General features: G+C 45.6%; 1 protein-coding gene across 3 annotated transcripts in view; it reads left to right on the top strand.

Annotated features, from left to right (window-relative positions):
* SUFU (SUFU negative regulator of hedgehog signaling) overlaps positions 1-12608 on the top strand; it is a 112074-nt gene that overhangs the window by 61454 nt on the left and 38012 nt on the right. The window lies entirely within an intron of this gene.

Raw genomic sequence — 12608 nt, 5'->3', positions numbered from 1 at the left:
AGCACGGGCGGGTGTTGCCCATTTACAGGCCTCTGGGCATAAGACTCTTCCTTTCCATACTGACAGGTGTCTAAACAGATGGAGCTGCTTTAAAAGAGAAGTGGAAGCATCTGCCAGCTTAGGACTCAAGGCTCTCTTGAAGTGGTGAGCAAGGCCCTGAATTCCTTACAGGATGGCATGGCCCATAGTGGGTGAAGGAACAGGCTTTGACTAGTGACAGCTGCGAGCCATGGCGGATAAAGCCCTACAAGCTCCCTTTGCAGTCAAGGTCCTCACCATCACTGGGGGGAGAACGAGGGTGTCTGGCCAGGGCCCTGTGCATGCAGACACAAGGCGAGTGTCTGAGATCCACAGTCAGACTCTGGGGGCATCACCACTGCCAGGTAGAGAGCCAGTCCTGAGACTTGCTTTTGGGTAAGGCCCTGGAGGCATCCAGCAGCCTGCCAGCCTCCTGCCTTCCCTGCCGTAGCTTTGCTGAGCTCTGCTTATAAAAGGGATCTTCCTTCCCCTGCACCATTTGCCTTTGTGTCTGTGGCTTTGAGGGAGAGGGAGGAAGGTGGAGAGCCAGAGGTTATTGAGAAAATACATAGGGAAACAATTTTGAGTCTCCTTGGACTGGCTTTCTGATCCTTGGCAATTCCTTTGATTCTGGGCAAAACCTAGAAGGAACATCCTTTCAGTTCCCCTTCAGTTTTGTAAGAACAAACACATCACCTCTTGCTCTTCTTTACTTAATCAAGCGGTACAGCACGCCCACTTCCCGAGCTGTGTCTTGCAGCCACATTGAGCCAGATTGATATCACACGGAACTACATGAGGGACGCTGTCTAACCAAACACTCAGATTCACTTTTCCAGTCATGAAACTGCCTTCAGGACTTTTAAACGGTGGGAGGGGGCTTTAATCCTTGCTTCCACCACTTGACTGGGTTGGAAAAGCTTGGCAACGGGTCACCGTCCACACCATCCACTCAGCTACGAAGAGCTTTGCCTGCTAGCCACGAAGGCCCATTAACACAGGGACAGAGAATCTGTCTCTCTCCCTCCTCCACATGCTGTTTGTTTGTTTTGTGGGTTTTTTTTTTTTCTTTCTTAAAGAAAGAATCCTGTCTCGGCCTTTCTTTGGGAGAGTTTGATTTGAAACGCTGCAGTGGGGCGATTGTGTAATCACGCTCCTGAGATCTCCTTCCCTACAAGCATCTTGTCTGCTGTGCATGTGTGTAGAGAAAGGCAGGGGCGCCAGATTCTGTTGTTTTGTACCAATCGAAGCCTCTAAGCTCCAGAGCATCCCACTCTTATTGTCTCCTTATAGCACTCAAGTGTTAAAGGGGAATTACCTGGGATGGATTTGTTTTTTGCTCCTATGTGATATACATACATATTGCTCTCAGCTGCCATCCAGAGTTCCTAGGGTGGGCCGTACCACGGCTGCAAGGCTCTGAACTGAACCCTTAGCTTTGGCTTGGGGCTGGGGAGTTGGGGCAGGCGGGCGGGGAAGTGTTCACTCACGGCTTTATTTGGATCGCTGGAGGAAGGAGAGTTGCATTTACCAGGGGAAGGGGAGCACTGATCTTAACTGGCAAGAAGGTGGTCTGTGCCCTTCCTTTGGTGGGTGCTGTCAGGTGGAGGTAGAGGAGTCCTGGCGCTAGGACAGTGAGGGCAGGGCCCTCTGTGTGATGCTTCGGGTCAGCCCATCCCCAGAATGAGCATAGCATCTCATGAGTGTGTTAAAAGGCTCCAGAGGGCTTCCCTGGTGGCGCAGTGGTTGAGAGTCTGCCTGCCGATGCAGGGGGCGTGGGTTCGTGCCCCGGTCCGGGAAGATCCCACATGCCGCGGAGCAGCTGGGCCCGTGAGCCATGGCCTCTGAGCCTGCGTGTCCAGAGCCTGTGCTCCGCAGCGGGAGAGGCCAGTGAGAGGCCCAAGTACTGCAAAAAAAAAAAAAAAAAAAAGGGCTCCAGAAATGTAATCTGTGGCAGTGACATCAGTCTGTCTACACCCTATGACCTCTTAAATTTTGTAGACTCTTCTTTTCTGGAAATACCATGAAACAAATAGATGAGGCATATACAACCCCATTCCTTTCCCCATAGCTTGGCTTAGAGCAAGGAGAAAGCACCTGGGCTTAGAAATTTGGATAAGATTACATGGGGATTCAGCGGGGCAGTGGGCAGACTAAGTGGCTTCAATTAGGAGCATCTGGGCTGGGCAGAGGTCCACAGGACTGACTTTGGACCTTACCTCCTCCACCATCTTGGCCAGGCCTGGTTCATTCAGCAAAACCTCCAGGTTGTCTCCTCTTGCCGGGGTATCCAGAGGCTGCTTGTGCCTGTGCAGACTTGTGTTTCTGCCCCTGTAAATGTAGTTCAGTACATGGGCCTTCAGTTGACTTGAAGGGGCTCTCTTCCAGTCTTAAAGGAAGCCTTCTCTGGGCCCAGCTGCAGCAGCCCCCAGTGGGCCTTCTCAGGAAGGAGGGAGGTGAGGCCATTGCCAGATTCTTCCTGCCTGGGGTGTTGTTTTCATCCTGGGACTTTCTGGAGACAGGACAGGCTACCTGACCCTCCCCTCTTGGCAGTCTGTGTTGCTGGGGGCGTGTCTGGAACATCTGGCATTTCAGGGAAGAACTGCCTAGCCCTCTTAGGAACCAGCTCTGTGTCTTCATATAAGACAGTTAGGCCTCTGTTGTCAAAGTGTTTTGTGAGCACCAAGAAGGTGAGAGGGTTGGAGACTGCTTCTTTTTTTTTTTTTTTTTTTTTGCAGTATGCGGGCCTCTCTCTGTTGTGGCCTCTCCTGTTGCAGAGCACAGGCTCCGGACGCGCAGGCACAGCCGCCATGCCTCACGGGCCCAGCCACTCCGCGGCATGTGGGATCTTCCCAGACTAGGGCTTGAACCCGTGTCCCCTGCATCGGCAGGCGGATTCTCAACCACTGCACCACCAGGGAAGCCCGAGACTGCTTCTTGAGAGACAGTGATGGCTACCCCATTGTTGAGAAGTTTGACCTTAAAGTTGACAGACTCCAGGACTTCCCTGGTGGTCCAGTGGTTAAGACTTCGCCTTCCAGTGCAGGGGGTGTGGGTTTGATCCCTGGCCAGGGAGCTAAGATCCCACATGCCTTGCAGCCAAAAAACCGAAACATAAAACAGAAGAAGCACTATTGTAACGAATTCAATAAAGACTTTAAAAAAAGAAAGTTGACAGACTCCAGTCTACCAACCTGCTTTGATCCACCTTCCATTTTCCTGCACTCCCTAAAACGCTTCTTGCAGACCCACCACCCCTTTGACACCTGGCACAGTTCAGCTGGGTTTCCTGCCCTTGCTCTCTGTCTCTGGAATGCACGTAGCCATCTCCAAACACGGGCCTCCATGAGAAACCCTCTTTTGGGGACTCCAAAAGACAACATTAACCCTTTCTCCTTGGACCAAGCGTATGGATTCTGACCATGGAGATGGAATGTTATGGGTGGGACATTGCTTTCTGAGCTATTGTGTGAAACACCACTGGGCCTGTACTTCCACACAGAATGGAGACAGTCACTCTCCAGAGTTGGGATGAATTAAGAACTCTTGAAGAATGCACTTGTTTCTCAGTGTTTCAAAGGCAGCACTAATTATTTTGCAGACAATAGCTGTTTTTTTCTGCAACCCATTTCCCTAGGTTTTGCTAACTTTTTATATCCGGCACAGTCCGACTTCAAACCACCATGACTAAGCTGGATGTTTGGGAAGTGGGGTAGGGTGACAGCCAGTTCGAGGGGTCAGTTAGGATCTGCACAGCCATACGGCCCCCCACCTTTTAAGAGTTCTTGCCAGGGAGTTGTTTGTTAATGGGGAAAGAGACATTGAGTGATGAAACCTTTCTTTAAACAAAGCAAGGGGCAGAACTGAACCTAGCAGTTTTTGGACTCTCTTTGCCACCGTGGAATGGTGTGAATTTGCCAAACAGGCTGCAGCTGAGGGAGGTTTCTCATGGTACTGGGAGGCAGAGCTCAGAGGAAGAGGGAAGAGAATGGGAAGTAAGCCTGCAGGCCTCACCTGGAACAGCCCTGGTGGCCCCTCTGCCGTGCTGTTTGGGTTGGGGTCTCAGGGACATGCATCCTAATATCTTGGTAAGGACCCTTCAGGGAACCAGAGAGAGGAAAGGAGAGGGAGCGAGCGCCTCTGACCACTGGACTGAACAGCTGGGCCTCCAACCGAGGCAGTATTAGCATTTGAAAACCCCTCTGAAGGGTCTGAGGGCTTCCTGGGGTGGGTGCTGGGCCTGAGTGCTGAGACCTGCGGTGGCTCCGCATAGAATGGGGCTGAGCATCCGGGGCATAAAGACCAGGCTGGACTCAAGAATGAGCCCATTGTGGCTTTGTCCCAGGCTTGAAAACTGTGACCAAGGCTCTTTCATTGTTAAGAAAGACCATTTCTTGGCCATAGCAGAGCTAATAAGTCTGGTTCCCCCACCAGGCAGGGCTGGGAGGTTGTTAGCTACATGCTCTCTGAACCTTTCTGTGGGTAGTTAACACTGTCTACTCCCCCTCCTGCCTTTAACTCACTCTGGATCCCGCAGGCTGGTGTGTTGGTCCAGGAACAGCGACTGGGGCTTGGTTCCCAGCTGCCTAAATTAAGCCCCTTCCCAAATTGTCTGTACATAGTAGCTTTTGGTCATTCGTATTTCATTTCAACAGTGTGGGTTGTTACAACATTTATTTTTAAATCGATGTTATTTCTGGTTAATAAAAGGTCACGACTCCAAACCTTTGTCGCCTCTTCCGTTTCCAGCCAAAGTCAGCTAGAGGTGGGGCGCTGGAGGGAGCTAACTGGCCCAGCTCTTCCTTAAACCAGGAGCAATGGTGCCACCTACTGGCGGTTGCTGTTAGCTACAGGTTCTGTGGCCGGTCCTGTTTTCTGGTAAAGGGACTGGGACCTGGATGGGAGTAGCTGTACTGTATTCCAGTACAGGAGTAATAACGTGGAGCACGCACTGAGTAGGCACACTATTTCCTGCTTACAGATGAGGAAACAGGCTTATAGATTGTGATTGGGTAAGTTGCCCAGGGTCACAGCTAGTAAGGGGCAGAGGCAAATAGGAACAGGGCCTTGCCAGCGCAAGGTTAACCAGTCTGCCAGGGTTTGCCAAAGCCAGCAAGAGATTTTAAGGGATAACTGGACAAGGAATTCAGTGACATGAATGGTGAGGACTGTCTTCCCCCTTTTGATTCAATCCTGCTGAGTTTGTCAGTTTGATATGACTCTTTAAACCTCTAACAGCTCTTTAACCCTTGTTCATTTCAGTTTTTAACAATGTTAGGTAGGCAACAGTATCAGTTATAAATTAATAACATTTTTTCATTGAATTATTTTGAAGTTGTTATCTTCCACTTTAAGGTGAGCAACACTGATTTTCTATTTCCTTTATTATTTAGTACAGTGATATGAAGTTTCCGTTTATTTTTTTGATGAAGTTTCCTTTTAAAGTAAGTTTGTTTAGGTTAAAAAAAAGTGGGGCTTCCCTGGTGGCACTGTGGTTGAGAATCCACCTACCGATGCAGGGGACACGGGTTCGTGCCCCCGGTCCGGGAAGATCCCACATGCCGTGGAGCGGCTGGGCCCGTGAGCCATGGCCGCTGAGCCTGCATGTCCGGAGCCTGTGCTCCGCAACGGGAGAGGCCACAACAGTGAGAGGCCCGCGTACTGCAAAAAAAAAAAAAAAAAAAAAAAAAAAGTGAGTCAATTTTAGGGGGAAAAGATACATGTAGGTGACGGTACAGGTGTCCATAGATATGTCAAAAATCCTAACAGGTGTTATGGATGACTCAAAAGTTTGGAAGGCCCAGAGAAAAACCATAGTTCAAAAAGACACATGCACCCCAATGTTCACTGAAGCACTATTTACAATAGCCAGGTCATGGAAGCAACCTAAATGCCCATCTACAGACGAATGGATAACGAAGATGTGGTACATATATACAATGGAATATTACTCAGCCATAAAAAGGAATGAAATTGGGTCATTTGTAGAGACATGGATGGACCTAGAGACTGTTGTACAGAGTGAAGTAAGTCAGAGAAAAACAGATATCATATATTAATGCATATATGTGGAACCTAGAAAAATGGTACAGAGGAACCAGTTTGCAAGCAGAAATAGACACACAGAAGTAGAGAACAAGCATATGGACACTAAGGGGGGAAGTGGGGGGGTGATGGTGGTGGGATGAATTGGGAGATTGGGATTGATGTATATACACTAATATGTATAAAATAGATAACTAATAAGAACCTGCTGTATAAAAAAATAAATAAAATAAAATTCAAAAAACAGAAAATGTTTGAGAGGTGTTACACTGTGCCCATCCTCACTGGTTTGCTGCATGACGTTGAGCAGTCTTGAGAATCCTTTTCTCACTTGTAGAAAATGAAAATGCTGGAGTATGTGATCATTGAGGTGATTTGGACTATAAAATGCTGTGATGTTTGGGCATTACGACTTAGGTTTCTCCTGGGCCAGGCTGCTTAACCTGAGGTGGTAGTAACAATTCAGGGCCTTGCTTCTCCCACTTTTCCTCTCCCGCAAGATTCTTCCCTTTCGCCTACTGCATTTTCTTCATTCTTTTAATAAATCGCCTTTACTGAGATATAATTCACATATCTTGTAGTTCACAGTTGTGACACCATCACCCCAAAAAGCAACTCCAGACCAGTCACTTCTGATTCCCCCTTAACCAACCCAGGCCTAGGCAACCACTAATCTGTCTATCTCCATAGATTTGCCTACTCAGGACATTCTGTATAAATGGAATCACACATGGCCTTTCATGACTGGCTTCTCACTTAGCATAATGTTTTTGCTATGTTGTTCATGTTGTGGCATGTATCAATACTTCAGAACTTTGTGTTGCCAAATAATATTCTATCGTATGGATATACCACATTTTATTTATTCATTCATTAGTTGATGGACATTTGGGTTGTTTCCACCTTTGGGCTATTATGAATAATGCTGCTGTGAACATTCAGATACAAGTCCTTGTGTGGACATGTCTTCATTTCTCTTGGGTGTATACTTAGTGGAATTGCTGGGTCGTATGGTAATTCCATGTCTAGTATTTCATGGAATCACCAAATTGTTTTCCAAAGCAGTTCCACTGTTTTACATTTCTACCACTATTGCACAAGGGTTCCAGTTTTCCACATCCTCACCAATACCTGTTATTTTCTGGGGTTTTTTTGTTTGTTTTATTTTTATAATGGCCATCCTAATGGATGTAAAGTGGTTATTTCATTGTGGTTTTAATTTGCATTTCTTTTCACTTTCTTGTAGCACAACAGGTTTTGATTTTAATGAAGTCCAGTTTATCTACTCTTTGTTTGCTTGTGCTTTTGGTATCTATCTAAGAACATTGCCTAATCCAAGGTCAGAAGATTTACTCTTTTTTTTTTTTTTTTGTGGTACGCAGGCCTCTCACTGTTGTGGCCTCTCCCGTTGCGGAGCACAGGCTCCGGACGCGCAGGCTCAGCAGCCATGGTTCATGGGCCTAGCCGCTCCGCGGCATTTGGGATCTTCCTGGACCGGGGCACGAACCTGTGTCCCCTGCATCGGCAGGCGGACTCTCAACCACTGCGCCACCAGGGAAGCCCGGCAGGTGGATTCTTCTTAACCACTGTGCCACCAGGGAAGCCCTGGCAGGCGGATTCTTATTACTTTTTTTTTTTTTTTTGCGGTACGCGGGCCTCTCACTGTTGTGGCCTCTCGCGTTGCGGAGCACAGACTCCGGACGCGCAGGCTCAGCGGCCATGGCTCGCGGGCCCAGCCACTCTGGCAGGCAGATTCTTAACCGCTGCGTCACCAGGGAAGTCCCTGGAATTATTTTATAAATTTTACCTTCAAATTGTTGTTGCTAGTGTATAGAAATACAAGTGACTTTTGTATATTATTCTTGTACCCTGCAATCTTGCTGAACTTGTTTTTCCTGATAGTTTTTAAGTAGATACCTTAGGGTTTTCAATGTATGAGATCATGTCATCTTTAATAGAGATAGTTTTATTTCCTTTTCAATCTATCCAGATTTTTATTTCTCTTTCTTGCCTTATTGCCTTGGTTAGAACCTCTAATGCCACATTGAATAGAAGTGGTGAGAGGCAGCAACTCTGTCTTGTTCTTGATCTTAGAGGGAAATCATTCAGTCTTTCACCATCAAGTATGATGTTAGCTGTAGGTTTTTTGTAGATATGCTTTAACAGGTTGAAGAAGTTCCCATCTGTTCCTAGTTTGGGTGTTTTTGTCATTATAATATATTGGATTTTGGGACCTCCCTGGTGGCGCAGTGGTTAAGAATCCATCTGCCAGTGCAGGGGACACCGGTTCGGGCCCTGGTCAAGGAGGATCCCACGTGCCGCAAAGCAAGTAAGCCCGTGCGCCACAAGTACTGAACCTGCACTCTAGAGCCCGCAAGCCACAACTACTGAGCCTGCGCGCCACCACTACTGAAGCCTGTGCGCCTAGAGCCCATGCTCCACAAGAAGAGAAGCCACCACAATGAGAAGCCCGTGCACCGCAACGAAGAGTAGCCCCCACTCACCACGACTAGAGAGAAAGCCCCACACAGCAACGAAGACCCAATGCAGCCAAAACTAACTAACTAAATAAATAAATTCATTTTTTAAGAAAGTATTGGATTTTCGTAAATGCTTTTTCTGTGTCTATCAAGATGATCATGTGATTTTTTAAAAAATCTCTATTCTATTGATATAGTATATAACATTGATTTCCTTATGTTAAACCAAACTTGCATTTCTGGGATAAATCTCACTTGGTCATTGTGTATAACCCTTTTTATATGTGGCTGTATTCAGTCTGCTGGTATTTTTGTTGAAGATTTTTGTGTCTATGCATAAGTGATATTGATCCATGGCTTTCTTTTCTTGCAGTGCCTTTGTCTGGTTTTGGTATCAGGGCTTCATAGAATGAATTAATGTTAGCTATTCTTTTAATTTTTGTAAAAGTTTATGAAGAATTGGTATTAATTCTTCTCTAAATGTTTGATAGAATTTACAGTGAAGCCATTGGGCCTAGACTTTTTATTGTGGGGGAAGCTTTTAATTACTAATTCAGTCTTTTTACTTGTTGTATTGTTTTCTTACTTGCAGATCATGCATGCTGCTTGTAGACACACACTACTGTAAAAGGAGAGAATATCTGGGAGGAGTGGGCCAAGCAGAAATTGGGAAATTTGGGGGTTTATGATTGGCTCTGCCTGGAGCTGTGCCTTACTTTAAATATTGATAAAAAGTGAAGAGATCTCAACAGTTGAAATTCCCAGATCATAAGTAATAGACCAGGGACCTCCCTGGTGGTCCAGTGGTTAAGAATCTGCCTTCCAAAGCAGGGGACTTGGGTTCAATCCCTGGTCGGGGAACTAAGATCCCACTTGCTGAGGGACAACTAAGCGCATGCGCTGCAACTACTGAGCCCGTGTGCCACAACTAGAGAGCCTGCGTGTGCCGCGGTTAGAGAGCCTGTGCACTGCAATGAAGAGCCTGCATGCCACAATGAAAGACCCTGCATACCACAATGAAGATCCCATGTGCTGCAACTAAGACCCAATGCAGCCAAATAAATAAATAAATAAAATAAGTAACAGATGACAATGAACTACTATACAGCTATATAAAGGATGAAGTAGTTGACAGTTTCAGCTATTTCAGGATGAAAAACACAAACTTACTTCATGATTATTAAAAAAAAAAAAGATTGGGCTTCCCTGGTGGCGCGGTGGTTGAGAGTCTGCCTGCTGATGCAGGGGACACGGGTTCGTGCCCCGGTCTGGGAAGATCCCACATAACGTGGAGCGGCTGGGCCCATGAGCTATGGCCGCAGAGCCTACGCATCTGGAGCTCCACAACGGGAGAGGCCACAACAGTGAGAGGCCCGCGTACTGCAAAAAAAAAAAAAAAAATTGAGGTAGTTACAGTATACAAAACTACAATAACCAAAACAGTATGGTATTGACATTAAAAACAGACATATAGGACTTCCCTGGTGGTACAGTGGTTAAGAATCTGCCTGTCAATACAGGGAACATGGGTTCGAGCCCTGGTCTGGGAAGATCCCACATGCCGTGGAGCAACTAAGCCCGTGTACCGCAACTTAGCCCGTGCACCACAACTACTGAGCCTGTGCCCTAGAGGCTGTGAGCCACAACTACTGAGCCCACGTGCCTAGAGCCCATGCTCCGCAACAAGAGAAGCCACCACAATGAGGAGCCTGCGCACTGCAACGAAGAGTAGCCCCCACTCACCGCAACTAGAGAAAGCCTGCGTGCAGCAATGAAGACCCAACGCAGCCATAAATAAATAAATAAATTTTAAAAGTAAAATAAAATAAATAAAAACAGACATATAGATCCATGGGACAGAGTAAAGAACCCAGAAATAAACCCACACATATGTTGTCAATTAATTTACAACTAAGGAGCCAAGAATATACAATGGGGGAAAGGATAGTCTCTTCAATAAATGGTGTTGGAAGAACTGGACAGCCACATCCAAAAGATTGAAACTGGACCCCTATCTTACACTGTACACAGAACTCTACTCAAAATGGTGTAAAGACTTGAACGTAAGACCTGAAACCATAAAACTCCTAGGAGAAAACGTAGGGGGTGAGCTTCTTCACATTGGTCTTGGCAGTGATTTTTTTTTTATTTGACCCCAAAAGCAAAGACATCAAAAGCAAAAATAAATAAGTGGGACTACATTAAACTAAGAGCTTCTGCACAGAAGAGGAAACCACTGACCAAATGAAAAGACAACCTATTGAATGGGAGACAAGATTTGCAAATCATACAGCTGATAAAGGATTAATGTTGAATATATAAAAATAACTCATACAAAAAAATTAAAACTCATACAACTCAGTAGCCAAAACAAACTATCTGATTTTAAAATGAGCAGAGGAACTGAATAGACCTTTTTTTAAAGAATACATACAGATGGCCAACAGGTACATGAAGATGTGCTCAACATCACTAATCAGGGAAATGCAAGTAAAAACTACAGTGAGATATCACCTCACACCTGTTAGAACAGCTGTCATCAAAAAGACAAAAGAAAACAAGTGTTGGTGGGAGCTTGGAAAAAGGGAACACTTATGTACTGTTGGTGGGAATGTAACTTGGTCCAGCCACTTGGAAAATAGTATGGAAGTTCCTCAAAAAATGAAATACAGAAACTACTATGTCATTCAGCAATTCCAACTTCTGGGTGTATCTGAGGAAAACAAAAACATTAATTTGTAAAGATACACACACACCCATGTTCACTGCAGTTTTGTTTACAGTAGCCAAGATATGGAGACAATAGAAGTGTCCATTGATGGATGAATGGATAAAGAAAGTGGTATATATACACAATGGAATACTACTCAGCCATAAAAAAGAATGGAATCTTGCCACTTGGGGCATGGATTGAGGATGTTATGCTAAGTGCAATAAGTCAGATAAAGACAGACAATACCATATGATATCACTTATATGTAGAATCTAAAAAATATATAAAACAAATGAACAAAAGAAAACAAAACAAAAACCAAGCTCATAGGTACAGAGAACAGACTGGTGGTTGCCAGAGGGGAGAGGAGGTGGGGGAGGGGTAGGTGAAATGGGTAAAGGGGGTTAAGAGGTACAGACTTCCAGTTATAAATTCTGGGGAGGTAATTATACAGCATGGTGGCCTATGGTCAACAGCACTGTGTTGTATATTTGAAAGTTGCCAAGAGAGTAGATCCTAAAAGTTCTCATCACAAGAAAAAAAATTTGTAACTATGTGAGGTGATGGGCTTATTGTGGTAATAATTTAACAATATATACATATATCAAATCATTACGTTGTACACCTTAAACAAATACAGTGTTATATGTCAATTATAAATAATAATTTCCCCTCAATAAAACTGGGGAAAAAAAGGAACGAGGTAACTCTTTATGTGTTGATATGAAATGACCTCCAAGATACATAATTTTAAAAGAAGTGTGCAAAATGGTGTGAAGGAGAAAAAAATGGAGAGGACCTATAGATGCTTATAGGCTAGTAAATGCAGAGTACCTGTGGAAGGACACCCAAGGCGAGAGTCCAGGGTTTGGGAGACATCATAGCATCTGGGTGTTTTTCCCTTGTGGCTGTGGTACCTTAAACATCTTTCTTTAAAGCAGAGGGCCTGTGTGAAGGGCAACAGTGAGACTACAGGGTGGCCGTATTTGCACGTTTCTCTTGGGCAGTCTGGGCCCAATGCCTATGTCCTCATGGGAACATCTGCCCCTCCAGGCTGCACGTCTAGGCTGAGGTGTGTGAGGCAAAGTCAGACCTCCATCTAATGAGGAACTATTCCCTGAATCTGTCTACCTGTGAGAAACTGGTGACAGATCTCAAAAGCCCTCCATGGCAGGGAGTTCCTATTTGAACACTGTTTCAGCTGCACAGAAATCCTGGTATGTTTTTCCAAGGTGAAGGGTTTTATTGCCCTCCAGCCTCCCTGTGGACTCCTGGCCAGGATGGTCCCACAGTAAAGCACTTTATTCTTTCTTGGCAGACCCGATTGTGGCTGCCCCCCGCCGCCCGAATAA

The sequence above is a fragment of the Kogia breviceps genome, chromosome 2, assembly GCF_026419965.1.
Source record: "Kogia breviceps isolate mKogBre1 chromosome 2, mKogBre1 haplotype 1, whole genome shotgun sequence".
NCBI lineage: Eukaryota > Metazoa > Chordata > Mammalia > Artiodactyla > Physeteridae > Kogia > Kogia breviceps.
The sequence above is the reverse complement of the archived record's forward strand: the minus strand, read 5'-3'. Positions and strand labels throughout refer to the sequence as shown.